General features: G+C 41.3%; 1 protein-coding gene across 4 annotated transcripts in view; it reads left to right on the top strand.

The window, feature by feature from the left end:
* Positions 1-27,267, top strand: part of STXBP6 (syntaxin binding protein 6) — a 272,926-nt gene that overhangs the window by 24,284 nt on the left and 221,375 nt on the right. The window contains exon 1 of one of the 4 annotated variants that reach the window (XM_036844330.1): positions 473-552. The exons of 2 other annotated variants lie outside the window; for them this stretch is intronic. The gene's annotated coding sequence lies outside the window, so the exon portion shown is untranslated. Of the gene's footprint in view, positions 1-472; positions 553-10,805; positions 10,907-27,267 lie in introns of those variants that run through there. One more of the 4 variants, XM_036844328.1, reaches the window with a different exon arrangement.

Genomic DNA, 27,267 nt, shown 5'->3' with positions numbered 1-27,267 from the left:
AGGGTATTGTAGTCAGAGGAGGGATGCTGGGTGGTGAGGTTTGGGTGGAGTGCCGGAGAGGTTTAGTTGGAGGTGAGGCAGGCAAGGGAACGGAGACCAGAGTGTCGATGGATTTTGGACACTCAGGTCTCCCTTGCTCATTGCAGGACTAAGACAGGAAAGGAAAATTTTGGTCATGGTTCAACGTCATTTGTATCTGGGTTGGCTGTTTAATAAGAATAGGTTATCCATTTCCTCTTAACCTCCTTCCCTTTGATTTCAATGGAAGAGTATATTGAAGTGGTTTGGGGGCCTACCTCTGTTTTTGCAATATGTCCAGAGACTGATATTAGGAAAACTGTGTCTTTAATCACTTTTGGTACAGAAAATGTAAATCCTTTAAACCTCTTGAGTTCATAGACTTTTCAGTTGCTGGAATGATTTGGTGCTCTTTTGCCTTCCATAGTCATGTTACTTCTGAAGGTGACTGATGGTGTAATCAAAACCTTTAAGAGGAGCCCATGTCTAACTGGATCCCTTGTGGCTCTCACTATGATGAACTTTGAAGGCAGGGTAAGTAGGAAGCTATGTCAGAGACATCTGTTGTTATTTGTAACGTGTGTCGTGCTTTGGCAGTAACAGAACCTGAGCAAGTCCATCAGTCGGTAGTTTATAAGCAGTAATCTGAGAGCTCAAAAAATTCTTCTCTGAATGGTAAGGCACTGGAGCCAGCATTGCTTCTATGTGAGAGGGAAAAAAGGTTTGGAAGTCTCACCAAGGGGAAAAAAAAAAAAAACCACTTGGGTTTTGGATTTAATAAGATGCTAAATCTGATAATCTCAAAACATCTGAAGGTTGTGATAAAAATCCTCACCAAGTAATCAGGATGCAGCCGTCTAGAGTCTTAAAAAAAAAAAAAAATTCAAGCGTGTAGGCTTTCAGATACAGCATCTATTTGTTACTGATTCTGAAAAGATTAGGTAAGCGACAGAGCACGGGGAAAGATGGTCCGTGTTTGCAGGCGGAGGGGGATGAGCAGTGATAGCAGAAGTCCCACAAACGCTCAGAGATCTGCCACGGAATGAAGTGTCCTACAGCCCAGAGCAGCTCTGCTGCCAACCAGCCCCCACTCTGCTCTCTGTAGGGCTGTTTCCTTATTCTTCCCCAAGGAACCTGTTTATTCATCCCTACTCTTACCTGTACTTTGCCCCATCCCAATGCCTGTCCTCCCCTTTCTCCATCTCACATCCATTTCCTCCTGCCCAGTGAGGCCAAAGCCAAGTCCAAAATGATACTAGATCTTTCCTTTCTCTGACTCCTTTGTGTATATTGTTTGTGTATCTTAGTAAGTTAGCTCTTTCATAGACTTATAGATTGTTAAGTTTGTGAGAAACCTTGGATATTTTTTTTTCTCAAACTATTCGCAAAACAAGAATCGCTTTACCCAACTCAAGGCTTAACAGTCTGCAAGTTCCTTTAGATCCTGGTGTATTCAAGAGTCTGGAGACTTGGGTTCTCCTGCCTGGGACTTCAGGCCTTTAAGGATTGCTTCATTTTTCTCCAATAAAGAGAACAAAGTGTTACTGATGAGCATGGCATGTCCTTGACATCTGCTGTTTTATACTGTTTTACCCGAGCAATAGTTCGGGCCCTGCCTTGATCATTTTTTCTTGCTCTCTAAATAACTAAACCACCTGCTTTGTCCTTAGAATTTTTTTGGAAAGGCTTAGTTCATTCTCGACATAAGTCTTCTTGTGACTTATTAATTCCTTCTGTACTTTTGTGTACATCTTTACTTGCTGTTGTAAAGCTTATAAAGTGGGAGGTGAGGTGTAAGTCTACCAAGCATTGCTTCTTGGGCTCAACAGAGCAGAGGGGGCTGAGTTAAATTGTAGCCAAGGAGCCCTTTCCTCCTTAAGGTCCTTTAAAGTCTCAGTTGACTTTGTAAACTGCCAAGAGCATTGCCTGGGACGGGGTAGGCCATTAATGGTGGCTATTCTTATTGGGCCTAGGTGGCTGGTCAGAAAGATCCCACATTAAAGAAGTTTATCAGTTAAGAACTAATCTCCTACATGAAGTGAACCTCAGGGTTTTCATGTCGTGGTAGTTCTCTATACTGAGGCCAAAGCGTAAATGGGGACTTTAGAATCACAGAGTGTTACAGCTGGCAGGAAATAGATCTCAGCATCCAAAATATTATATAGAAGGAAACTGAGGTCTGGAGAAGATTGATAACCGTCCACAGGCCATATAGTTTATATTGGTACACTGGGACCTGGATGCAGCTCTCTGGGCTCTGGAACCAGGATTGTCCTACCAGACCAAGGTGTATGACTCTGAAAAGTCACTCTTGAGGGAGGGATGTGGAAAGACAGGAGGAAAGGGATAGTGTCCGGAGGGCACCGTAACCCTGGGTGGCGATGTCAAATAATAGCATAAATCTAGAGGTTTAGCCCCTGATATTTCACCACATTACTCCTCTCAGATGGTTGGCCTCTATGTGTGCTCCTTTTTAGGTAAATTCTGGGTCAGTACTTTGGAAAACCAGGAGGGTATGGGATTCTAGGAATAATGAGAGCCTCCCGTAATATTAAAGGTCACAGCTTTGACAATGCATTTGGAAAAGACAGAGAAGAGCCTGGTCTCAGAGAAGCCTTCAGGCCCCGTGGGAAACTCGGGTTCTAGTGCATTGCTGCCGAGGCCTGGGGTGGGCGCTCAGCATTTAGCTGTGTAAGGACTGAGTTGCAGGTGAGTACGCAGCCCCTGGCAGTGGCTGAGGTCTGAGACATATGGAGAATTTCTGGGAGTCCTGCTTGTGTACACTGCGGGAAGGATGCGAGAATAAAAAAGTAATACCAAAAAAAAAAAAAAAAAGAAGTAATGCAGCACCATGATGACAAAACAGAAAGGAATCCATCCAAAGATTAGGCGAAGAATGTGTTTTCTGGAATTACTGACATGGGAGCAGAGGATAATGGGGTTGTATGTTGTTGAGAAATCCTGTGTTTCTTTACTTGGGGAGAACACCTGCTAGTGACCCACAACCAAGAGAATTTGGAAAGAGGGAAAGCTCAGGGGTGGATGTCTGAGCGGGCAGAACAAGCGCTGAGTTTGAGCTAGTGGATGGCAAGCTGAGGTTCAAACCCACGCGGTTTGGTTTCACAGCTGGAAATCTCAACTGCTGTGCTGTCTGTCTGCCCCTGCTCAGCTGCCCACTGTGATCCAAGCCCTGGGAGAAGCAGCCAGGTCCAGTTTAAGTTCTCCTGCCCCCTGGTGTCCCCCAGGGATTCCTTAGAGCCTAGTAAGTCGTTGAGATATATGATGGCCCAGGGCCACCCTTAGTCAAATGGCCATGATTTTTAGGTCCCCATGGAGTCTTGATCTTTTAATGCACTTGCATCCTTTCCTTATACCATCAATCTTATATCTTGGTAACTGAGTACCAACTGGTTTTCTCTGCCCTTTGGAGGTTTTTAGTTAAACTTGGCTCAACCCAGAGGCTTCTCGTGATTCCACACATTCCTGTGTCTTCCTTGCTCACACCCCCCTCTGCCTCCGAGTGTCTGTGTCCTAAAGTGCTGTCTGTGTCACTCACGAGCGTTCTGAGTGCAACACTTTTTCCCACGCAGTTTCCCCGGGAAACCGTGTCCCATCAGATAGGCTTTTGCGTAGACTCGAAGAGTCACAGTTTGACCTATGTGATCTTTCCCCAGCTTTACTGATTCTACGCCTCCTTCATATTCTTTCTCACTCGAGTATCAAAGTTCTATCCCACATAGGGGCAGCTGTGGGACGAGTCCTCACTTTATACCTCAACAACTAGCACAAATAAATACTGCCTATTTTCTGAGAATTCTGGTGAATAAAAGATTTGTCCCACTACATTCACTTCAGCTTGGATGCAGATATATACAGAGATACCTAGGCCTTTGACTATGCCATTACTGGACTATTTCATATTAATTGCTGCTAAATCTTTTACTGCTTACTCAGCACTATACACTGTACAGCTGGACAGCACTCACCTCAGATTTCTTTATCTCCTTTATCTGCCAACTTCTCTTAAATGCAAGACTTATTAACTTTGCTTTTAGTTCTCATACCAGTTCCCATGTTTTTAGAACCTAAATCATGTGTGAATCTCATTCCACCTCCCCTTTCTGACTCCTTGTAGCCTAGAATATAATGATCTTGGTTTGTTTTTTTTTTTTTCATGTCCTATTTCACATCCAGGAGTCTCCCTGATAGTACAACACACCTAGAATTTTCTTTTGAGTAAAAGCTGTGTATGACATGTGAATATTCTTTTTTTTTTTTTTTTAATTATTAGCACCTTTAATTATTATTTATTTATTTATTTATTTGGCTGTGTTGGGTCTTCGTTTCTGTGTGAGGGCTTCCTTTAGTTGCGGCAAGCGGGGGCCACTCTTCATCGCGGTGCGCGGGCCTCTCACTATCGCGGCCTCTCTTGTTGCGGAGCACAGGCTCCAGACGCGCAGGCTCAGTAGTTGTGGCTCACGGGCCTAGTTGCTCCGTGGCATGTGGGATCTTCCCAGACCAGGGCTCGAACCCTCAACCACTGCGCCACCAGGGAAGCCCGACATGTGAATATTCTTAAGACTTGTGTTCCTTTCTCTAGAATCATGTAAATTTCTCCCCCTCATTCTTATTGGCATAGATTGTCTGAATGACTTCTTTTCTCAAAAGAGTCATGAGAGACTTAGTGGAATTGGAAACTAGATCCCCAGTTCAAAGGCATCTGGTGGGGATTGGGGAGTGACTATCTCTAATTCTGAGGATTGCCTAGGATCTCAGAAACTGTGAGGTATTTTTTCTAGGTTCAGGGAGTTAGGCATCTGCTACCATTCATGATTGGCATAAAGTAAAGGGAAATCTCTAACTGCATCCTTGTTTTTGCTTTTTTGTTTTTTCCTAGACAAAAAGTTTATTTCTGCTCTGGGGAAAGTAGAAGAGTCCAGGTTTAAAATAGATTATAGTATTCACTGATGAGGCTAAAGAATTAGAAGTTTGTAAAATCTTTGTTTCTTGGATGAAAAAAGGAAAAAAGGGAGAGGATAGAGTAGAAAAAAGGTGTATTAGGTTATAATAGCAATAGTAGGTAGCATTTATAGAGCATGTATGTGTTAGGTACTGTCTTAGGAATTTTTCCATTTCTCATCTCAGTTAGTATAGCCCTATGACACTCCCACTCTTTATTTTATACAAGAGGAACCCATGCTGCGCGGAGAAGTTAAACAGCTTACTCAAAGTCGCACAGCTAATAAATGTAAGATTTGATGATTTTCACGTTGGCAACGCAGTCAAAGTCTCACACTCTTTAACTTCAAGGTTACAATGCTGTATGTTGAGTCATTTTAACTTTTTCCCTCGCTTTGAGTACAGCCTCCCACAGTATATATAAAGCACAGGAGAAGTGGCAGTTTCAGCTTCTTTTTCTTGTTGTTGTTTGTTTATTTAATAGCAGGGTTAAAAAAAAAAAGGCAGTGTGCAGTCTAAATCAAGTTTAATTAGACCCGTGTGGAAAACATAACAATTATCTATGCCAATTTCCAATGTTTTTCTTTTTTTCATGTTCAATTATTAATAGATACAGCGCACATATTCTTTCATTTATTTTCTAAGTGAAATTATTGAAGCAGGCATAGGATTCTAAGCTGTTGCCTAGTTTTTTTTTTTTTTAAGAATCTTCATCTGAAAGGAACATTTTCTCTAAAAAAAAGAAAAAAAAAATCTGTTTTTGTTTGTGGGACACATCTTCCCTTGGAGAATATGGTGTTACCAGGTGTGGAATCTTGGCATTAAACTAAATTTCCCTTTCTCTTCCCTGAACTGATGGAAAGGAGTGGGGTGGGTTGGGGGAGGGGAGGGGTGATGGTGGGATATACATATACACAGATGTATATAGATGCACATCTCCAGACCTGTCCAGTATCTGGACAGAAGGCCTTTCATTAGGTCCCAGACACCCCTGTTTGTCCCCAGCATTCTGTGCTGAAACTGAGGTTTTAGAAGAATCTCAAGAGATTTTCTTGGGCTAGGTTGTCCAGACGGGGTTTTTTAAAAAATAGCTTCTCTCCTTTATTTTATAGAGGAAAAGATAATGAAGAGTATCTCCCCTTTCCCAAATATAAAAAGGGTGTTTTTCTGTTGCTTTCATAATTGAATTAAAAATCCCTCAATGATAGTTTTTAATATTTTCTTCATGATTATAATGTTCTTCCTTTATCTGAGCCATGGAAAGGTTCACAGAAATATAACAAATAAAATATTCTTACTATTTAAAAAGAACTGTCTATAGAGTTTTGGTATTATAGATGATTTAAAAATAGTTTATTAGGTTTCTTCCCACATTTAATACAGTAATTGCAGAAAATTTGGGAAATTTAGAGAAATAGATGCAAAGAAAAGCAAATTCTCGTAGTCCCTATACCCGGGAGAATAAACAACAACAACAAAAAATTTAAACTTACTGTTTTCATGTGTGTTCTTTATCTGTGAAGAGTTTTTACACCTTTCTCTGTGTTGAGTTTTTGTTTGTTTCTTGGTTAGGATCATACTCTAAATGCAGTGTTGTTTCCTGCTCTGTTGGAAAGATGTCTCAGGTTCAGAGACAGCGGATTCAGGGCTTCTTTGCTGAACCTACCCTGTCACAGGTCAGCTGGCAGCCTCGGTCATGGGGTGCCTCAAAAACATGCTGTGTGCTCCATGCTGCTGAGTGCTGGGCGGCAGAGAGGACCTGCCTTCCCAGCTCACAGAATCGCTGGAGAAGACAGCAGATGTTTTCATGGCCACTTCTGTTTTTTTGGAGTGGAAAATTTCAGACATATACAGAAATAGAACATTACAATGGACCCTGTGTGCCTTTCTCCCAGCTTCAACAATGGTCAATTTATAGCCATCTTTCTTCATTTAGATCCCAACCTCTTTTCCCACACCCTGGACTATTTTGAAGCAAATCCCTAACATCCTATTATTTCACTAGTAAGTATTTCTATACACATCTCTGAAAGACAAGGACTCTTTCTTTTCTTTTAATACTGTAATATTATTATCATACTTTAAGAACTTCTGTAATATAATCAAATATGAAATATCTAGTCAGCGCTGAGATTTATCTGTTTTCTTCATTTTTTTTTTTTTTTTTGGTTTGTTTGTATCAGGATCCAAATAAGGCCCAGACATTGCAACTGATTGACATGCCTCTTTAGTAGCTTTTAGTCTGTAGGTTCACCTTCACTATCTTTTCCTTGCAATTTATTTTTTGCCAAACCAGACCATTTATTCTGGTCTATTGGCTGGATTTTGCCAATAACATCCCACAGAGTTCAATGTTAAGTGTTCCTGTGTTTAACGTATTCCTTTAGTTCCCAGATTTCTTGGGAATTGGTAGTCACATCTAGAGGCTGGGTCAAATTCTATTTCCATTTTTTGTCAAGAATACTCTAAGTGTGTGTGTACTCTTATCAGGAGGCATTTAACACCAGTTCCCTCTGTGTGTGTGTGTGTGTGTGAGAGAGAGAGAGAGACAGAGAGACAGAGAGAGACAGAGAAGGAGAGAAAAAGAGAGAGATGTGAACAGTTAATGGTGATCCTTGCTGCCTAATCAATTCATTAGGGGTTTCAAAATCTTCTTCTCCATCATTTCTTCATTTATTAGCTGGAATACTTGAATAAAGAGAAACTTCTGCTAATCAGCGACTTGGTTCTCCTGGGTAAAATTTATGTAGGAAAGGCAAGAAATATGCCTGATTCTTTCTCTTTATTTACCAGTTTTTAAAGTAATTACGGTTGACCCTTGAACAACATGGGGGTTAGGGGTGCTGACCCTTCATGAAGCTGAAAATTTACATATAACTTACAGTCCGGCCCTCCCCATTGGCGGGTTCAACCAACAGCAGATTGTGTTGCACTGTAGTATTTACTACTGAAAGAAACCCACATATAAGTGGATCTGCACAGTTCAAACCCATGTTGTTCAAGGGTCAACTGTTTTTGGCTCCATTAGCCAGCTAATTAGTAATGTCCTCAAAAGGTAGCCATTGAGAGAGAGTGAGAGAGGTATGTGATTCATGAATTAAAAAATATTGGTGTTTTAATCCATTGCATTTATTCTTGACACTAAAATTGTCCCGTCTTTGGCCAGTGGGAGTCCCTTTGTGCTGGCTCCTGGATCCTCTTGATATGATTCTAGTGGTCTTTGACAGCTTCTCTGCTTTCTGTATGTTAAGGTATTCGAGGCCAGTGGTTCTCAAAGTATAATCTGAGGATTCCTGAGGGTTCCCAAGACATTTTGAAGGGGTCTGTGAAGTCAAAACAGTTTTCATTATGGTACTAAGACATTGTTTACGTCTTTTACTTTTATTTTCTTATGTGTTTAGTGGAGTTTTCTAGAGGCTACATGTTGGCTCATGTGTGTATATTCTTGTTTTCTAGAATTTTCTAAAATAAGCTCTTTGGAGTCTTCAATAATCTCTAAGAATGTAAAGGGGTCCTAAGACCAAAAAACTTGAGCTGCTGCTCTAGGCTCATTTTTTTAACATTTCTTGCCATATACATGGAATCACTGGTGACCTTGTAAATCAGCTCCCTTTTTTGTCAACTCTTTTATTATGTGTGTGTGATCTGCTCCAAATCTCAAAGCTAATAAATAGCAAAACCAGAATTTGAACCTAGATTTTTATGCAGTAGTTTTTTTCCCTGTAAAACAATCACTGATGTCCAAAATTTATGATTAATTAAAGCTTAGAAATTGTAAACACTACCCGAAATGCCAGACGTGTACATTTTAGAGGCCACCAAGCAAAATTAGCAGTTCTTTTTCTCCAGTGGAATGGCTGTCAAAAAGGGAAAAACAGATGTAGAGGCAGGATGAGTGGTTGCTATAGCTCCATGATATAATGTAAAACCATGCACTGAATATGTTGTTTTTCTGGTCACAGTAAGGAAATTCAGAATGCAGTAGTAACTCATTAGCATGGCAACTTTTAAAGATTTCAGTCATCTGGCAAAAAGCCTGCTTAGCCCGTGGAATTCAATAATGGCTCATGCGGGCTTCCCTGGTGGCGCAGTGGTTAAGAATCTGCCTGCCAATGCAAGGGACACGGGTTCGAGCCCTGGCCGGGGAAGATCCCACAAGCCACAGAGCAATGAAGCCCGTGCGCCACAACTACTGAGCCCACGTGCCACAACTACTGAAGCCTGTGCGCCTAGAGCCTGTGCTCCGCAGTAAGAGAAGCCACGACAATGAGAAGCCCGCACATCGCAACAAAGAGTAGCCCCTGCTCACGGCAACTAGAGAAAGCCCGCGCACAGCAACGAAGACCCAACACAGCCAAAAATATAAATTAATTAATTAATTAATTTAAAAAAAAATTGATGGCTCATGCGTTTCCCACTAATTTCTGAACCCAGGTACCGATTGATTGCTTGACCATGTAGCTTAGAGATACCTTTTTTTCATCTTGTAGTTCGTTGAATCAAATCCTGCAAGAAAGCATCCTGCAGTTTTCAGATAATGGTGCCTTAAGCCTGGGACACTAATTTTTCCATCACTAGTTTGGGATTAGCAGATGCAAACTATTATATATAAAATGGGTAAACAACAAGGTCCTACTGTATAGCACAGAGAACTATATTCAATATCCTGTGATAAACCATAATGGAAAAGAATACGAAAAAGAATATATATTTGTTTAAATGAATCACTTTTCTGTACAGAAGAAATTAACAACATTGTAAATCAACTATACTTCAATCAAATTATAAATAAATAAATAAAACAATTTTTCCATCACTGAATAGTATACAAACCTCTAAAAGATGGCTACTTAAAACCACTGGATTTTGCAGTTCTAGGTCCTTGGGGGAATCTTTATTTTGTCTCACTGTGTTGAGCTGAACTCAGTAACTTGTCCTTTGTTTGCCATTCCCAGTAACTGCAGCTTCTTTTGGATAATGAACAACATTGACTCTTATTTCCCAGCCACACAGGAGAGCTTCCATCATAAGAAAAGGAAGTGAGCCTTCAAAACGGCTTTCTGAAGCTAGTGTATGTACCGGAGACGATCAGCCTTACGTAACGTCCTTGAGTATTTGCCAAAGTAAGAAACACCTGACAGCCTCAGGTGCCATCTGGAAAAGTGTCGTCATAGAGGAAGCTTGGCTCAGAGCTCACATCCCTGTTCAGGTGCTTCATCATTACTTTGTGGTTCACGTGCGGAGTGAGGCAAAGAATTTGTCCAGAGTTTCAGGACTCTCAGTAAAATGCACATTTCTTTGTTGGAAAGTAGATTTTGAATACTAAATATGTTTTTTTCTTTATGAGCAAACTCATTTTCCACTGGAGCCTTGCTTGTGATTTTTCTCGACATTAAATATCATAGCAAAATGATTTAAATATCTGTTCTAGGTGACTGGTTGCACTTAGATTTATGGATTTGTAAAGTCAGGTGCCTGGGCTTTTCTAGCGAGTCATTCATTGATGTTGCTGAAGGTAGTTTTAGAATACGTGCGAGTCAGAGTAAAGGTAGTGTGTCATAGGGATGGGCACTACCATGGGTCATGTCAGAATTTTATTTTCTTTCCTATTTGCCACTTTGACCAAATTACAAAAAAAATTTTTTTTTTTAAATTTCATGTTCAGTTCACTGAACAGTCCTGTCTCCATATGCTCACTGAACCACAGCATGTGGTTTATGATGTAGCAAGCCTTGAACTTATGGCTGGGGAATGTCAGGAATTTTGGGTTCTGGTGTCATTGAGGAAAATGGCCCCGCCTTACTACACTTTGGTTTCCTGTTTAGAAAGTTCTGTTCCTTCATAAGGACCTTGAAGTTCTAGGAGGAAAGGTGCTGTGTGTGTGGATTTTTCCATGAAGTGCAGTGCTAACGAAAAGGCTGAGTTAAAGGTAGGTGAATGCTTTATAAAAACATGTTTTACATATATATGAGATATTTATTAGTTTATGCCACACTTATTTATTTACTTAAGTATGAATTAGCCCCAGGCAATTTGAAGTCAGATTTAAAATTCAGGTTTTGTTTACTTAATGCCCTTCTTTCTCTTAAGGAAGAATAGAAAAGCTTAGGAAGTGGAAATTGAAATTGATTTTAATTGCCTGAACAGGTTTACTGGAGAATCATTTTATTGAGGTGAAGATGAGGGCCAGATTATTTTTGTTCTTGCTGTGTGTCTAATTCCAGGCAATTTTGGAGTAGTCCATAAATCTCATTCCAAGTCTAAGGGAGAATATCCGTAATAAAGTGAGCCAAAGTGTAACAACTCTTTGTGACGACTGCCTTGGCTAAAAATCTCTAATGGTGAGAACTCAGAATTACAGGAGTGCATTTGGAGGTGGGATCGATTATACTGATGATTCCCACGAGGAAAAGGAAGCTATTTTAGGCTCTCCTACTGTGCTTTTGCAACTCTAAAGACCTCTTCCCTGTTCCCCCAAAGCTCAGTGAGCCACTCTTGGGAACAGTTGTGTTCTGTACCCTTGAGGTGAAGCTGGACTGGTGTGAAAAGTGGGGATAGCCTATTAGAACAGCATTTCTCTCTGGGGAGTGCTTTTACTCTTTCAAGAAAAGATAAGTAGTGGCATTGAGTGATGTGTAACATACAGTGGCAGTCAGTGTTGCTTAATTTTAGGATCATGTGATGTTCAAATGTGTGGTATTTTGATTTGGTACTAAATGCAAGTTTTTTGTGTGTGATGTCATTTTTGCATGAAGAGTCTATATGTGGGTGCTTTGGAGCCCAGTAACAGAAACCAGTGGGACTGGAAAAGCTGCTCTGTTTAGTTGAGGGTCAACACCAAGTTGGAGTGAGTTCTCAAAGAGTATGTGACACTGTGGCCATGCCATGTTCCTTAGGGAGTGAGATTGGGCTTGTTGGGTTTCTGTTTCACTGAGCGGGGAGAGCTTTTCTATGCATTTGATTATGCTCCATGATATGTGGAACATGAAATTCGTGGACTTAGGTCTGGGAAAAAAATTTGTGTAATTTTTCTCTCTGTTGCTTTGAGAAGCAAGTAGGAAAATGGAAAAGCAAAGAACTCAAGTGATCTGCAAATGAGATTAAGAGGAAAAAAGTCTCTAGGAAATAAGATACTTGTATGTTTAAGTTTTTGAACATCAGGTATTAAACCCAGTGATGGAGAATTCTCTACTGGGAGTTCCCTAGTGGCTTAGTGGTTTGGATTCCAGGCTTTCACTGCCATGGCCTGGGTTCAATCCCTGGTCGGGGAACTGAGATCTTGCAAGCACGTGGTGGACCAAAGAAAAAAAAAAGATTTCTCTATTTACCGAACGATTTTGAAATTTCACTTTCTAAAAAAATTTTTTTATTGAAATGTAGTTGATTTTCTGCTGTACAGCAAAGTGATTCAGTTATATATATATATATATATTCTTTTTCATATTCTTTTCCATTATGATTTATTACAGGCTATTGAATATAGTTCCCTGTGCTATACAGTAGGACCTTGTTGTTTATCTATTTTATATATAATAGTTTGTATCTGCTAATCCCAAACCCCTAAGTTAGAAATTTCACTTTTTCATTGTTGCCTGCCTTAACTCAATGTCTTGAAAAGTCTTATAGTTGTTAAAATTGTTCTGAAGTCAAAACAAAGCAAATTTGCTAGAAACAATCTTGGCTATCATCTAGTGTATCCTTTGTATTTTGCTGATGAATCTATCCAGTAGCTCACGGTGAAAGTTATATCTGAGTCTCAGTATTCCCCATGCCTAGCACTGGATTTAACACGTAATACATATTGGCTGGCTGGTGGGCTGACTAGGGTAGTACTTACTTGAAAAGAAAAAAACAAAACAAAAACAAAACTTGACACAAACCTTTTGGCCAGAATATACTTGAATAGAGTCTTAGTGGAAAATTTGGAAAGTATGGTTGAGGGTGTAAGAACAACTCTTCTTTTTGGGATTTAGAAACTTTGCGCTTCTTCTATGAATTGTTAGATCCTAATGTCTTTAGAATGTAAATTCTAAAAACTTCTGATGTGTAAAATGTATTAAAACATTTTGGTGTGTAAAATATCATTTGTGTTACACTTTCAAGCTGGTAGTCTTTTTACCATTACTTTGTGAGTATTATTTAATTACTATTTGAGAGACAACAGAAGAATGAATGAACAAGGATCATCGTTCCCAATAGACACTGTTCTCCCATATGCCAAAAATTAAATATAATGCGGATTTTAAAGTTCAAACAATAGTTTAGTAAATTAATAATAACATTCAGTGATTTCTTAACAACCTAAAGGAATTTATCTTATCAGGTCATGGCCATGTTTGGAAAGCTGAGAATTTGAACTTGAACCATATTTTTTCTTCCTTTAAATGAATTGTGGCTACTTCCCATGGGTAGAGCTGGGTCTAGGATCTGATCATTTTGCTCATGTGAGACTCGGGAAAATTTGTTTCTGAAGCTGTTTGAAGGGATTTCCCATCCTCCTATTTGGTTTCATGCTTCAGGTGCTGGTGCCGGCTCCATGAGCAAGTGTCTGGAATGGAGAGGGAGCAAGGCCTGCACATGTGGTCCTTGTTTGGTGAAAGGCTGCCCAACGTGTGTCCACTCCTGGAGATTCTGTCCATTCTCAGTTTATTTGGGGCCTTTAAGATGGCATGATAATAACTTGGGTTTCTAGAAACCCTGATTTATGACCTAACAAATGTGTTGTCTGTGAGATCTCTTTTTGAGATGTTCTCACTAGGTCAGAAGAATCTAACCATCCTGGAGTATTGCAGGGATCGTTTCTTTTGTGGCTAAAATCTTCAGATTTGGAGAAAAGAATCCAAATATCTTCTTTATTTCATCCATTCCTTCCACAAATGTTTATTGAGTACGTCTGGTGTGCCAGGCAGTGTTCTAGGTGCTAGACAACATGGACATAATTCCTTGTCCTTATAGAGCTTCTAGTTGGGAGAAAGGCAAACAAATAAGTTAAATATGTCAGATGGCGATACGAGCTCTGGAGAAAATTAAAACAGGGATGGGAGATAGGAATAGGGCTGAGGGAATCATATTAGGACCTGGCGTCTTGCACTACTTCCGATGACTGAGTAGACCCACAGGCATGAAACAGCCCAGTTCTTTATGTTTTGTGGCTGATCATGCTGTCACGTCATCGCCAGCATTGTCACTGTCACAGTCGGAAGGCGTTTATCTCACACCTATTAGCAAGGTTGTGTGCAGAATGAGTCATACGGATGAGTCCCCAAGACTGGCAGCCCTTATGTGGACACATGCAGAGGACTTACAGATGACAAATTTTTCAAATGACGGTATTCATTCAGCAAATGTTTACTGAATGATGGTATATAGACAAGGCATTGTGGAGAATAACAAGATAAATCATGTATATACCTTGCCAACAGAGTGTATAGTCTAGTATATTTGTATATAGTAGATCATTTGCATGCCAGTGATTTCACATTTGAGATAGACTACGAAAAGTCCACGGCGTATGCTGATTTGTCCTTTTGCTGAGGCATGTTTTTCAGTCAACCTAACCTAAGAGTGGTGGATTAGCAGTTGCCCGGTGTCCAAATTCCAGGGCAGCACTGTTTCTACCCCTCGTTTAATGTGTAAAATGCACATTTGAAGTGAAATATGCTTTCTTTGTGAAAGATTGCTCTGAGAAAAAAAAGCCAACTGCTAGTGCTGGTGATGAAAGCGCTGATCCTAAGGCGTGATGATTCGTAGCCAGAAAATGGAACCATTGAGGGTCTCAAGGAAATACCAAGCATTTTGCTCCCTTTACAAGGGGAAATCATATACTGTACTAGTATTTTGCCGGCTTGGAGATGAGCCCCTCATGAGTGTATTATTTGGGTGGATCTTGATAAGATCCCTAAGGGAAGTGTGGACATGGGAGGGTGTATCCCCCTTGTCTGAAGGTGCCTCTCAGAGGAAGCTAAGCAAAGCTTCTTCATGAGCTGCTTCACCTGCATCGTAATATCCGCTTATTCCCATTCCTTCCAAATAAAGGGTCACCCATCTTTGTGTGAGGCTCCCTGGCATTTATTATACAGATGGGATCAAAAGTTTACTGTATAAAACATAGTTTTATATATGTATGTGTGTGTGATATATACACACACACACACACATATGTACAGACATGCATCCATACATATCCACAGAGGGCAAGGGAAAGCTTGGAAGGGGAGGGAAAAGTCATAAAATACAGTGGCCGAGGTTGTTGGTTAGTCACCAAAACCCACATTTCCCTCTTCCTGAGCCCACAGCAAGAATGCATTTTCCAAGCTCCCTTGCCCTTAAGTACGGCAGGTAACTGAGTTCTAGCCAATAGAATGACCCTGATAAAGATGGCAGAGCCTTGCAGCCTGAATCCCTATTTCAGTGTGAATAAGAGGAAGACCTCATTCACCCCTTTCCCAGACACAAAGTTCTGAGGTGTTTGAGCCATAATATATTTTGAGGTCTGTTTCAGCAGTGACTAGCCTTCCCTTACTAATACTGATTCTCTGTGTGGTAAATGAGAGAGGCAAAAACCACAGTTTCAGGGCTTTACTCTTACTTCATTGGATCACTGGACCCAGTTGTTTCTACCTGAATGGCAGAATCAGTGCTCTTGGAGTGGGGCGGGGGGTGGTTATTGTGCTTATAGGTTCAGGCTGTGTGCTTATTACTGCACTCACCATTCAGTGCTTACAGATAGCTACGCTTCTTCTTGTAGCCCCAGTGGCTGAGGGTAGAGTGCTAGCTGACCCTGATTTTTCTTTTTTTTTCCTCTTACCCACAAATATTTTAGTTGACCAGACCACCTCAAATGGTACTCTCAGCTGGAGGTAACAAAAAACTCAAGTCAAAGAGAATAAACAGGTGGTTGCCAGAGGGGAGGGGGTGGGAAGAGGAAAGAAATAGGTGAGGGAGACTGAGGTGCAAACTTCCAGTTGCAAAATAAATGAGTCACAGGCATGAAATGTACAGTGTGGGGAATATAGTCAGTAACTATGTAATGTATTTGTAAGGTAACTAGATACTGCGGTAATCATTTTGAAATGTACAGAACTATTGAATCACTATGTTGTGTAACAAGAACTAACATGGTGCTGTAGGTCAATTATACTTCAAAAACAAACAAACTCATAGAAAAAGAGATCAGATTTGTGGTTATCAGAGGTGGGGAGTGGGGAGGCAGAATTGTCAAAAGGTACAAGCTTCCAGTTATAGGATAAATAAGTACTAGGGATGTAATGTACAACATGATAAATATAATTAACACTTCTGTATGTTATGTATGAAAGTTGAGAGTAGAACCTAAGAGTTCTCATCGCAAGAAAAAAAACATTTTTTCTATTTCTTTAATTTTGTATCTGTATGAGATGGTGGATGTTCACCAAACTTATTGTGATAAGTCAAATCATTATGCTGCACACCTTAAACTTATACAGTGCTATATGTCAATTATATCTCAACAAAACTGCAAGAAAAAAATCAAGTGGATTTCCTATAGGAAAAAAACGTGTTTCACCAGTTAGTGATTTTATTAAGAGCTGAGTGGTACATTTGACTTCAGGTGCTGTTTCTCTGCGACTCTTAATCCAGTCGGACCTTCATCCACAGATTGCCACACCTCAGCTATCTTTGTATTCTTTCCCTAGTCCTTTACCCCAGAGCATAGCACAGTGCTTTATATATTATGTGTGGCTAAATAAATGTTTGATGAATTAATTAATTACTTAAATCTCTTACCCGGGAAGAGCTTCTTGAGCTAGTTTCATGCTCAGTGAATAGTTCTTTCCATGGTGAACATCACTCCTGCTAGGTTGTGTTGCTGTCAAGTCATGTGATGTTTCACCTTGTTTAACTTTGTGATGCTGGCCTTAGCCAATAACAGGAGTCACCCAGCATGAGGTTTGAGAAGGGAAAGAGGTGATGGGCTAAATGGTTGCTATATGAGTGTAGTAGGATGTGTCTTGACCTGGTTCCAAAGGTACTTGTAGGGCTCATGTCTGGTAGATGATACTGAAGCAAATTCCTATGCTTTTCTTGGCAAAAGAGTCCTCTCATGTTATTATATGTACTATGCCGCTTGATTTAATAGAAGAACAACAGACTAGTTTTTATCTGCCTGGTAACTAGGTTTGTATCTTAGGTCTTGCTTGACTCAGCAAAGGTTCTAGAGAATTCTCTGAAAAGAGGTATATGCACATTCATAATTAGGCTTGTTTCCCCTAATACAATTACAGCTGAAATCTTTCCCTCAGGGATTTATGCTCCTTCTTAAGAGCACGTTTTAATATCGGTAACACAACAGAAGGATGACTTAACAGGATTGAGGACACTAATGGCTAGGAAAGAAATTAGGGGTTTCATCAGCATATCTTCCTTTGAGCAGCAGTGGGGTTACCTTCCATGTCTTTCTTCACTGGTCCTTCCTTCCTCTCCAGCTGAGAGGTGACTTTGAAAGAAGCTGGCTAGAGCTTTTCTCTGATCTTGCTCTTCTCACTTCTTTTGTCAGTTTATGATCCTTTTGCCAAAAGTCAGTGAAGCAAAAGATCATCTTCACATCTTTGATTGTTTGATCCTTACATTCAAGAATCTGCGATGTGAACGTTTCAGTGTGTACTTACTTGTTGCTAAACTTCAGCTGGCTTGGTGAAGATGGGGAAACCATTGTTTCTTTAACAGGGCTTAGGAAGTCACAAGAACTCACTTGTATAGGCTTCCCTGTCATAGTTACTTAAATTGTAAGCATTTATGTTGGAAATATGGAGCTGATTATCTTCTCTCAAAGTACTCTGTGATGATTAATAGCAAAGAAGTTAAATTTTTCCTGCATCTCAATTCACTGGCCTAAATGACATTATGGAGGCATGAAAATACTGGTCCAGTCTCATCTACTTAAAGGAATTAGTTGTGGAGAATGTTTTTACCACAACTGTATGTTGGGTTATAAGAAAAGCAACTAGTTTGTAATGTGGATAAATTAGTGCTGTCTCTAACCTTGACTGGTATTGTGAATCCCACCTTTCACAGTGGTTTAAATGGTGTTGCTTCAAGTGGTAGCCTGAGAAACTAGCTCAGTCCAGAGACCTAACAGAAGGTACATGTTTGAACAGGGAATAATGATTAATAAGTTCAAGAATATTTATTGCTTTATTGTGGAAGATAATGCTACCCTCTGCTTTCATTATAGTCACTATGATGGAAAAATAAAAAATCATCACCCTAAAGGCCTACTTACCTCACTTCCTATCAACTGACACAACCTGCCCCACATTCAACAAAAAATTACATGGCATGCCAACAGGTAAGAAAGAGCACAGTCTAGAGAGACAACATAATAAGCAAAAAACAGACTCTCTTATGACACGGACGTTAGAACTATCAGACAAGGAAATTAAATGAATTATGATATGTCAAGGGCTCTAATGGAAAAAGCAGACAACATGCAAGAACAGATGGGTAATGTAAGCAGAGAGATTGAAACTCAGAGAAATAATTACAAGAAAATGCTAGAAATCAAAGACATAGTAACAAAAATGGAAAGTAACTTTGACGGACTTGTAAGTAGGCTTGACACTGACAAAGAAAGAATCAGTGAACTTGAAGATAGATCAATGGAAACTTTCCAAACTTAAATGCAAAGAGAAAAAATAATTTAAAAAAAGAATAGAACATACAAAGTCTGTGGAACAATATAAAAAGGCATAGCATATGTGCCATTGGAATGCCAGAAGGAGAAGAGAAAGGAGCAGAAGAAATATCTGAAGTGATAACGGCTGAAAACTTTCCAAAACTAATGACAGACACCAAACCACATGTCCAGGAAGCTTGAGATAAATATCGGGTTGGCCAAAAAGTTTGTTCAGGTTTTTCCATAAGATGTTACAGAAAAACCTGAATGAACTTTTTGGCCAACCCAATACCTGAGGGTTCTCCCCACACCCCACACCAAATACGTGTTGTTGTTTTTTTTCCACACCAATTCTCCAGTTCTCTGACACCAACTTGGGTCTCCAGCAATTCAATTCAGTTCTGACACTAGTTCTTGGAGTTAGTAAGGGCTCAGTCCCACAAGTCTGTCCCCACTTCAGATGCCAGCCACAAATGGGGTGCTCAAGGCTACCCACATTTCTGCACAGCTAACGACAAATTCTGGGGTCCCATGACCCTAACCCCCTGAGGTTGGATCATTCGCTAAAACAACTCACAGAACTCAGGAAAAGTGCTATGCTTACTATTACCAGTTTATTATAAAGGATACAACTGAGGTGGAAGAGATGCACAGAGCAAGCTGTGTGTGGGGAGGTGGGGGCACAGAGCTTCCATGCCTTCTCCGGGTGTGCTACCCTCCTAGCACCTTTGTATGTTCACCAACCTGGAAGTTTTCTAAAACTTCATTTTTAGAGGTTTTTATGGAGGTTTCATTACATAGGCATGACGGACTAAATCACTGGCCATCGGTGATTCAATCTCTAGCCCCTCTCTCCTCCCTGGAGGTCAGGAAAGGAGGGCTGCTGAAAATTCCAACCCTCTAATCATGCCTTGGTCTTTGTGGCAAACAGCCCCCATCCTAAAGCTCTCTTCCTAAGGTTCCACAGGAGTCACCTTAGTAGCATAAACTCAGGTATGGCTGGAAAGGGCTTTTTACGAATAACAAGACACTCCCGTTACTCCTGTCACTCTGGCAATTTCAAGAGTTTTAGGAGTTCTGTGCCAGGAACCAGGGACAAAGACCAAATATATACTTCCCATTACATCACAGTACCCACACCCCCCCCCAAAAAAAAAAACATACACACACACAGTAAGGCATGTCTTATACAAACTGCAGAAAACAAAAGACAGAGAAAATCCTGAAGGAAGCCAGAGGGGAAAAAGAACACCTTGCCTGTGGAGGAACAAGGATAGGAATTACAGTGGCTTCTTGCTCATCAGAAACCATGCAAGCAAGAAGGGTGAAATCTTCAGAATGTTGAAAGAAAAGAACTTCTTCATTCAAACCAACAACCTTAATTGCATTTCTGTGCTCCCATCTGGGATATAAACAGGAAAGAGTAAACCGCGAATGCTGCCCTCAAGCAGCTCCTAGGTGGCCTGAGAAAGAAACGTAGATGCTGCATGGGTTTACATAAAGTCACGTCCCTTCTCGGGGCCTCATTTCTTAATCTGTTAAATGCGAGTGTTGGACTAGATTAGTGGCCTTTTATGCTTTTATTTTTCCCTTTCTTTCTTTAGAAATAGAACTTTTATTCAAAGGACCTCGTCTTTAAGTTGGGAGCAAATAAAACAGGTGACAGTGGAGCTGTTCTATTTGAGCTAGAATAGTTGATGGCTAGGAAGTGTTGCTGAGGGTTCTCCCTCCCCATCCTCAAGGAGGCTCCTGTGGGGACTCTGTGGGACCCCCCAGGGCACTGGGGGAGCACTGGTGGAAAAGTCTAGCCTAGCAGGACAGGGGAGCCCTTTCAGGTGTGAAGACTCTATAGCCGAGCCACTAAGCTATTTGGATGACATCTTCACCTTTAGATATGTCTCTCTTTTGGCCTGATTTCTCCCCTACCTAATGTTCTGTGTACATCCACGTTCAGTGTCTTTTCTCATTATACCTAAACGGCTTCTCTACTTTAAGCCCATCTTCTTGCCATTTTTCTTCTCTCATATCTCTTGTTTCTTATCGATTTTTTTCCATTTTAATTTGTGTGAGTAGACTGGCCTTTTTAGGATACAAAGAAAATTATGAGAGGTAACACTTATTGAGTGACCCTGGTGGGTGCTGTTCTAAACAGTTTGTGTAAACGATCTCATTTCATCCTCGTGATACTTCATGAGGCAGGTATTAATATCATGATTATTTTACAGTTGAGGAGACCAAAGCAGGCACAAAGAGGCAAATAATGCGATGAGGTCAAAGAGTGAGAGTTGTCAGAACTGCGACTGGGGTGTAGGTTAGCCCTTCCACCTAACTGGGGCCTAAACTTTTTTACTTTCACTTTTTTAGTTGTTAATTCTCAGGAAGGGTGTGCTCCCACTCATTCATGTCTTGGTAGCTCTAGAGCTATGTCTCTGCTTCCTTTCCTAACCCCCTTCCCTTTTTTTGAAAACCGAGAAGCAAAGAAACCTTATGTGATGCCAAGAATGAGATAATTAAGGTTTAACTGAAACTCACGAGAGAAGTGGTTTGGGGATTGTTGTTCTGAGTGGCTTTCTCAGGATGGGACAGAGGGAAATGAAGCTGAGAGTTTCAGGTGTAGCAAGACCATTTAGGCCGACAGTTGCAAGTTGACCAAGGAATTTGCTGTGAGGAAGGAAGGCAAGGGGAAAGGGGGCAGGGCCAGCACTAGCCCATTGTCAAAGTCAAGAGAGAGTAGAGTAACGATGGAAAGTGGAGACAGCTTCCTATTTTGAAAAGCTAAACAGCTTTTAGGGAATGATTTCTCCTTTTGTGCTGCTGTGCAATTTTAACATTATTAAGTGTTGTATGAAGACTATTCTATTAATTATATTAAGAATAGTCTTAATATAATTAGCTGAACATAATAAGAAATGTGTGCCATCTTTGATCTGTGCTAAAGTATGTTGTTGCTACCAAGAAGAGATCAAGGAAAGAAGTAAATGATTAACCAAATTCCTGAGGACAAAAACCTTTGAACTGCAAAATGTTATGATGTTTACTTAGCAGAAACAAGTCTACTAAATGGCCAAGAAGCATTACAAGAAATTAACCTAGAAGCTTTTGGCCAATGTTTGACCTATTTCATCATAAATAAATTTAAAGTGTGAAAGGTAAGTTTTGAGAAGTAAAATTCATGCAGATCTGTTACTTTTACCTATAAAGTTACAAAACTTTAGGAAAAGTTAGCCATTTCTCTTATTATTTCAACTATTTGGGGTGGGGGGAAAGACTGAGTTCCAAATATGGAAACACATTTCCAATATATATAGTAAATCTGTATAGAGAGATCAGTAGAAAGATATTTACCTCACTGAAACATTTTTCTTTCCATTTACTGAGTTCTGAAAGTAATGTTCAGGTTTATGACATACTTGGTTTAAAGCAGGTTCTGAAATCTGGTGTGTGTGAGGTTTTTGAAAGGAAAGCAATAAAGTGTATTGGGATCTTATACACATTTTACTTTAGAACAGATGTTGGAAACCAGGTAGGCCTTCTAAAAGGGAAAAGTATGGGTCGTTAAACATCCAGGAGAGTTCAATCACTGTATTTCTTTTTTAAAATAAATTTCTTTGTTTATTTTTTAGCTGCATTAGGTTTTCGTTGCTGGGTGAGGGCTTTCTCTAGTTGTGGCGAGTGGGGGCTACTGTTCATTGCAGTGTGCAGGCTTCTCTTGTTGTGGAGCATGGGCTCTAGGCTCACAGACTTCAGTAGTTGTGGCCCGCGGGCTCAGTAGTTGTGGCTTGCGGGCTTTAGAGTGCAGGCTCAGTAGTTGTGGCGCACAGGCTTAGTTGCTCCTCAGCATGTGGGATCTTCCCGGACCAGGGCTCGAACCTGTGTCCCCTGCATTGGCAGGCGGATTCTTAACCACTGCGCCACCAGGGAAGTCCCAATCACTATATTTCTAAGGTAGTTTTATCCAGGTGGTTTGCCTGTGGATAAATCCCAAGGATATGTTTTATTCCCAAGAAGCTTATTTTTCAAGAGCTGCTTGATAATTTGGATACTCCTAAAAGAAAAATAAATCTTTTTACTTAGTTTGGGAGTCCATGGAAACTAAGGATAATAATTTCTGTAAAATTTCTGCGGTGCTGGAGATTGGGTTTAGCAGCCCAGGGCAAAATCCTACCTTCTTTAAGAAGCATTCCCAAATCTCCCTTGTAGGAATTAATCTACACCTTCTTATTTATGGATTTGTTCACTCATTCAACAAGTTATTATTGAAAACCTGCTATGTGGGATTAAAACTGGGAGCAAGATGCACATAGTACCTGTCTTCCCAGAATTCGTGGTTTTGTGGGAATACAGAGTAAATACAGAGTTAACAGGCAATATCATTACTGCTATAATGGGTGAAGTTAGGCTGCAGGCAAATCTGGGAAGAATTCCTGGAGGTGTCATGTAAGCTAAGTAGGAGCTAACTGGATGAACAGAGAGGATGAGGGGCACCATATACAAGGCTGGGGTCAGCTTTGTGAAGGGAATGAAGGAGGAGAGTGGTTCTGAAATGGAAAGGAGTTCAGAGTGGTTGAAGCCTGGAACATGAGAAGGAGGAAGGAGTGGCAAGGGGAGAAACTAGAGAGAGAAACAGTGGCTCTAGAACCCTGAGAGCCGTAGTGGGTTTCACTTTCCTGATGGCACTGGTGAGCTATTGAGGTGATGGCAGACGCTCTATAAGCATCACAGTGGCTGCTGTGTAGGGAGTGCATTGGGAGGCATGAGGTTATCACTGTTCAAGGTCCAAGAGGTAAGCAACTCCGTCCCAGAATCCCACGTTTAGGGTTGATTTCCTGGGAGCTAGTTCTGGTGCCATGTACTCCATCAGCCAGGATCCAGTCAGAAAATAGATGCCAGGCTGATATTTCAGATAGAGGTGATCTGATGTAGGGAATTGGAGACACAAGGTATTGGAGGGCTGAAAGAATAACTAGTGGAAGCAGAGGTAACACAGAGATTTGGAACTTCAGGAAACGGCTGCTGTCCCTGGGGGTGGGAGGAGCAAAAGGGAATGGGTGTGGTTAACTAAACCTAGAAACTCAAAGGGGCCACCATACAGCTGACCGGCCAACTGCCGAGGAGTAGCGTGGGCCTCTGGGGAGGGATTACCTTATGGCCAGTGCTCCCACCATCCAGGGGGGTCCACGGCTAGTATATAGAGTGCTAAAAGCATGGGGAACTGGAACAGCTGCTACTGTGAAGTCTGACAGGCGCTGGAAAACGGGAGAGTTCCTTCTCCCCACCTCTGCCTTCTGATCTGCCAGTGGCTCCCAACGGCAGAATTGAACAAGAAACCAGTTGCAAGGGAGTCTGGAAAATGGGGTTTGCAGACTTCTAGCTCCAGCGTCATAAAGCGGAGTACAAAAGGGTGTGCTTGGGCTAAGAGACGGCTGGTAAATAATCTGCCCCAGGTATTTGAGAAAAGTAACTCTAGCTCTACCGTGGGAAGTGGGTTGGAGGGAGGCAAACCGGGATATTGGTTGATCCGTTCAGAGGTTGTTATCAAGACAGGAGATGATGGCTGCCTGAGTGAGGGCAAGGACAGAGAGGGAAAAAGAAGTGGGTAGATGCGGAGAAATTTAGAATGTGGAATTGAACAGAATTTGGCAACTGATATATTGTGAGGGATGAGGGCATAGATCAGAGGGAATAAAGGAGGAGGAGGTAAGGAAGAGGCTTGTGTTTCTGGTTTCTGACTTAGGTGGCTGGTGGTGCTGTTTACTGAGATAGGAACATGGAAACTGTTTAGGGGAAAATGATTCATTCAGTTTTGGACTGTTGAGTCTGATGTGTCTGTGGTTCATCCAGGTGGAAATTCATTGTGGATGCCTGGGAAGAAGATGTAGATGTGATTTGTTTTCAGCCTGTAAGTGGTACTTGAAGTTTTAGGAATGAATGAAATTGCCAAGGGAGACTATAGACAGCAGAGAGAAGAGAGCTGTAGGGCAGAACCCAGAGGAGTAACAGCATTTTAGGAATGAACAAGGTAGTGGAGACAAGTTTGTGAAGGCGACTGTGAAAGAGTGGTCAGAGAGGTTGGAAGAAAACCAGAGCACGTGATGTCCCAGAGATCAGGGAAGAGTGTTGGAAAAGAAGGTCATGGTCAACAGTTCAGGCGCTCAGAGGTTTACTATTGGATGTTTTTGGTGCTTCTGTACCATACTCATCAAGTCTGCCTGTTTTTCGTTGTTACTTATGGGTGATTGTCCTCTAGAATAGTGTGGGCCTGGGACACAGCAGCACATCCCTCAGCATCTGGCATTGCTGTTTTGCACATGAGTATATCTGTGATATGTGTTTGTTGCATTGGGTTATTTAGGTATCTGCAAACTCCAGCTTGTGGATTGGCCATTTGAGCTTGTAAATAAAGTTTTATTGGAACACAGGCTGCCCATTCATTTATCTGTTGCCTATGATTGCTTTCATGCTGTAACAGCAGAAGTGGGGAGTTGTGACTGAGACCCTATGGCCTGCAAAACCTGAATTATTTACTATGTGGCTCTTTATGTTTGCTGATCCCTGCATTACGGTCTTGAAGCTGTTTTTATGTAAGCTGGTAAGATTGTATCTTTGAATTTCTTTTTTTAAAAAAATCCGTTTAATATATTTAGGGAGAATATGGAGCATAGAACATGCCTTCTCCGGGTTGGTCATGGTCTTGTCTTTGGGATGAAGGCAGCAGAGCCAAGGGAAAGAAAAGTTAGCAGGTGGTCGCAGCAGTCTCTTTAGCATGACTGTGGGGCTGAGTAGTACCCTTCTAAGGAAAACTGCCAGCCCAGGGATGGTGGGACGAGAGGGGCGTAGACCTTAAAGGCATGCGTTTAAGACAGGCCTTTTCAGTCCTGTGAGGTACCAGCCACTGTGCTAGGTGCCCAGATTCTCCAGTAGCTCAGAATCTGGTTGGAGACACAGACCCACCAGCAGAAACTTACAATTGCCTGTAATATGCCAGGCACAGTGATAAAGCTGCACATGTGGTACCTAAGAGGGGCAGCTAGCCCAGCCTGAGGAGAAGCAGCGAGAGGAAGAATGGCCACACCGGGAGGAGGCCACCAGGGCCTCGGGTGCCGCCCCGCCACGTGGGAGCTGGAAGTGGGTGTGGAGGGGAGGAGGCTGGGCGGGGAGGTCTACCAGCTCTGGAGTCGGAAGTTCTGTGTGAGAAGTAGGGCCCTTGAGGCTGTGCAGGCATGGAGACAAGTGGAGACAAGGCAGTTCTCAGAGGTCTACTTGTCTGTCACCAAAGTTTGTCTTCTAGGCATTCTTTTTTTTTATTTTTTAGCTGACATATTTAGTGTGGTTTGCGTTTGTGGGACTCATAACCTTGAATTGCTTGGGTTTTTTTTCCGTCTTACATAAAGTACAGAAGTCATCTTGCATTAATATGTCTTTTGACTGGACTTGTCTTGCCTTTAGGGATGATAAAAGCTCAGTGAGCTGAGCAGGTAACATAGGCAAGGAAAGTTTTCTGTTTATTTAGAACTGTGAACTTGCTGTCATTTTACTATCCACACTCCTCAATAACAACAAATTACACATTCACAGTAATCTGACTGTGCTCCCCCAATGGCCTGTGTGAACTGATTGGGCAGGTGTTAGGCCTATTATATGAATAAAGAAAGTGAGATACATACTTAGATCTTAAGTTGCTTGCCAATGTTCATTGCTTCCAGTAAGTCCTTTTGTTTGCATGTAAGAGCAACTCATTCCAATTAGTTCAGGAAAATAGGAGTTTTTCATTACCTTGCTTATGAACCAGAAAACCGGGTGTACCCAAGAGGCTCTGAGTGTTTCCTTTCCTTTTCTCTGTCTACTTTATCTCTCTGTCTGTCCCTCTCTCCCTCTCCTTCTCTCCGCATATCTGCACCATCCTTTCCTCAATCTACAGGTCAGTTTTCCCTATAACTTTGCCTTACATGAATCTGTCTTCTTTCAGCCTTTCTCTGCATCATAAATGACAGTTAAAGCTTCAGCTCCCACTGCTATTTGGGTCATTAACTGTTTTCTTTCAGAATCTGATTGGCCCAGCTTCTCTTTTTAAGTGAGGCCATATTGTAGCTGGATTGACTCTTCCTGGGTCAAGGGCCTTTCCTGTTCCACTGAGCTTGGACTAGGAAGGTGTACCCATGTGGTTCATAAAAGCAGGCGGTTGGGTAGCTCCCCTGAGAACCATAAAGTGAGAAGCAAGGCATCTTGAGTTGTGACCTGTCCTGTACATCCCTTCCCTGCCTAGCTCATAACTCACTTCCTACATATAGTTCCAAAGATACCCTCTTCTAACGTAACCCAATCCTCATAGGTAAAACCACATGTTCATTTACCCCTTTCCTAACAGGAAGCACCCCAAAGTCATAGTCAGCTGCTGCTACATTGAGAGGCAATCGTGGGACCCCATCATCCAGTCTGAATCCACAGCTCTCAGTGATGTCCATTTCAACTCTGGTTCTCTCACCATGCAGTCTAGCCATTCTGAAACCCAGGGACTAAGTGTTATGTGTAACACCCAATGTACCCTGTGTACAATGGTGGAGACTCTCTTAATGCTCATTTTAAAAAAAAAAAGGGAAAAGAAATTTCCACCCCTTAATCTAGCTGCAAGATACGTA

This window comes from Balaenoptera musculus, chromosome 2 (genome assembly GCF_009873245.2).
Source record: "Balaenoptera musculus isolate JJ_BM4_2016_0621 chromosome 2, mBalMus1.pri.v3, whole genome shotgun sequence".
In the NCBI taxonomy this organism is placed as follows: Eukaryota; Metazoa; Chordata; class Mammalia; order Artiodactyla; family Balaenopteridae; genus Balaenoptera; species Balaenoptera musculus.
The sequence above is the reverse complement of the archived record's forward strand: the minus strand, read 5'-3'. Positions and strand labels throughout refer to the sequence as shown.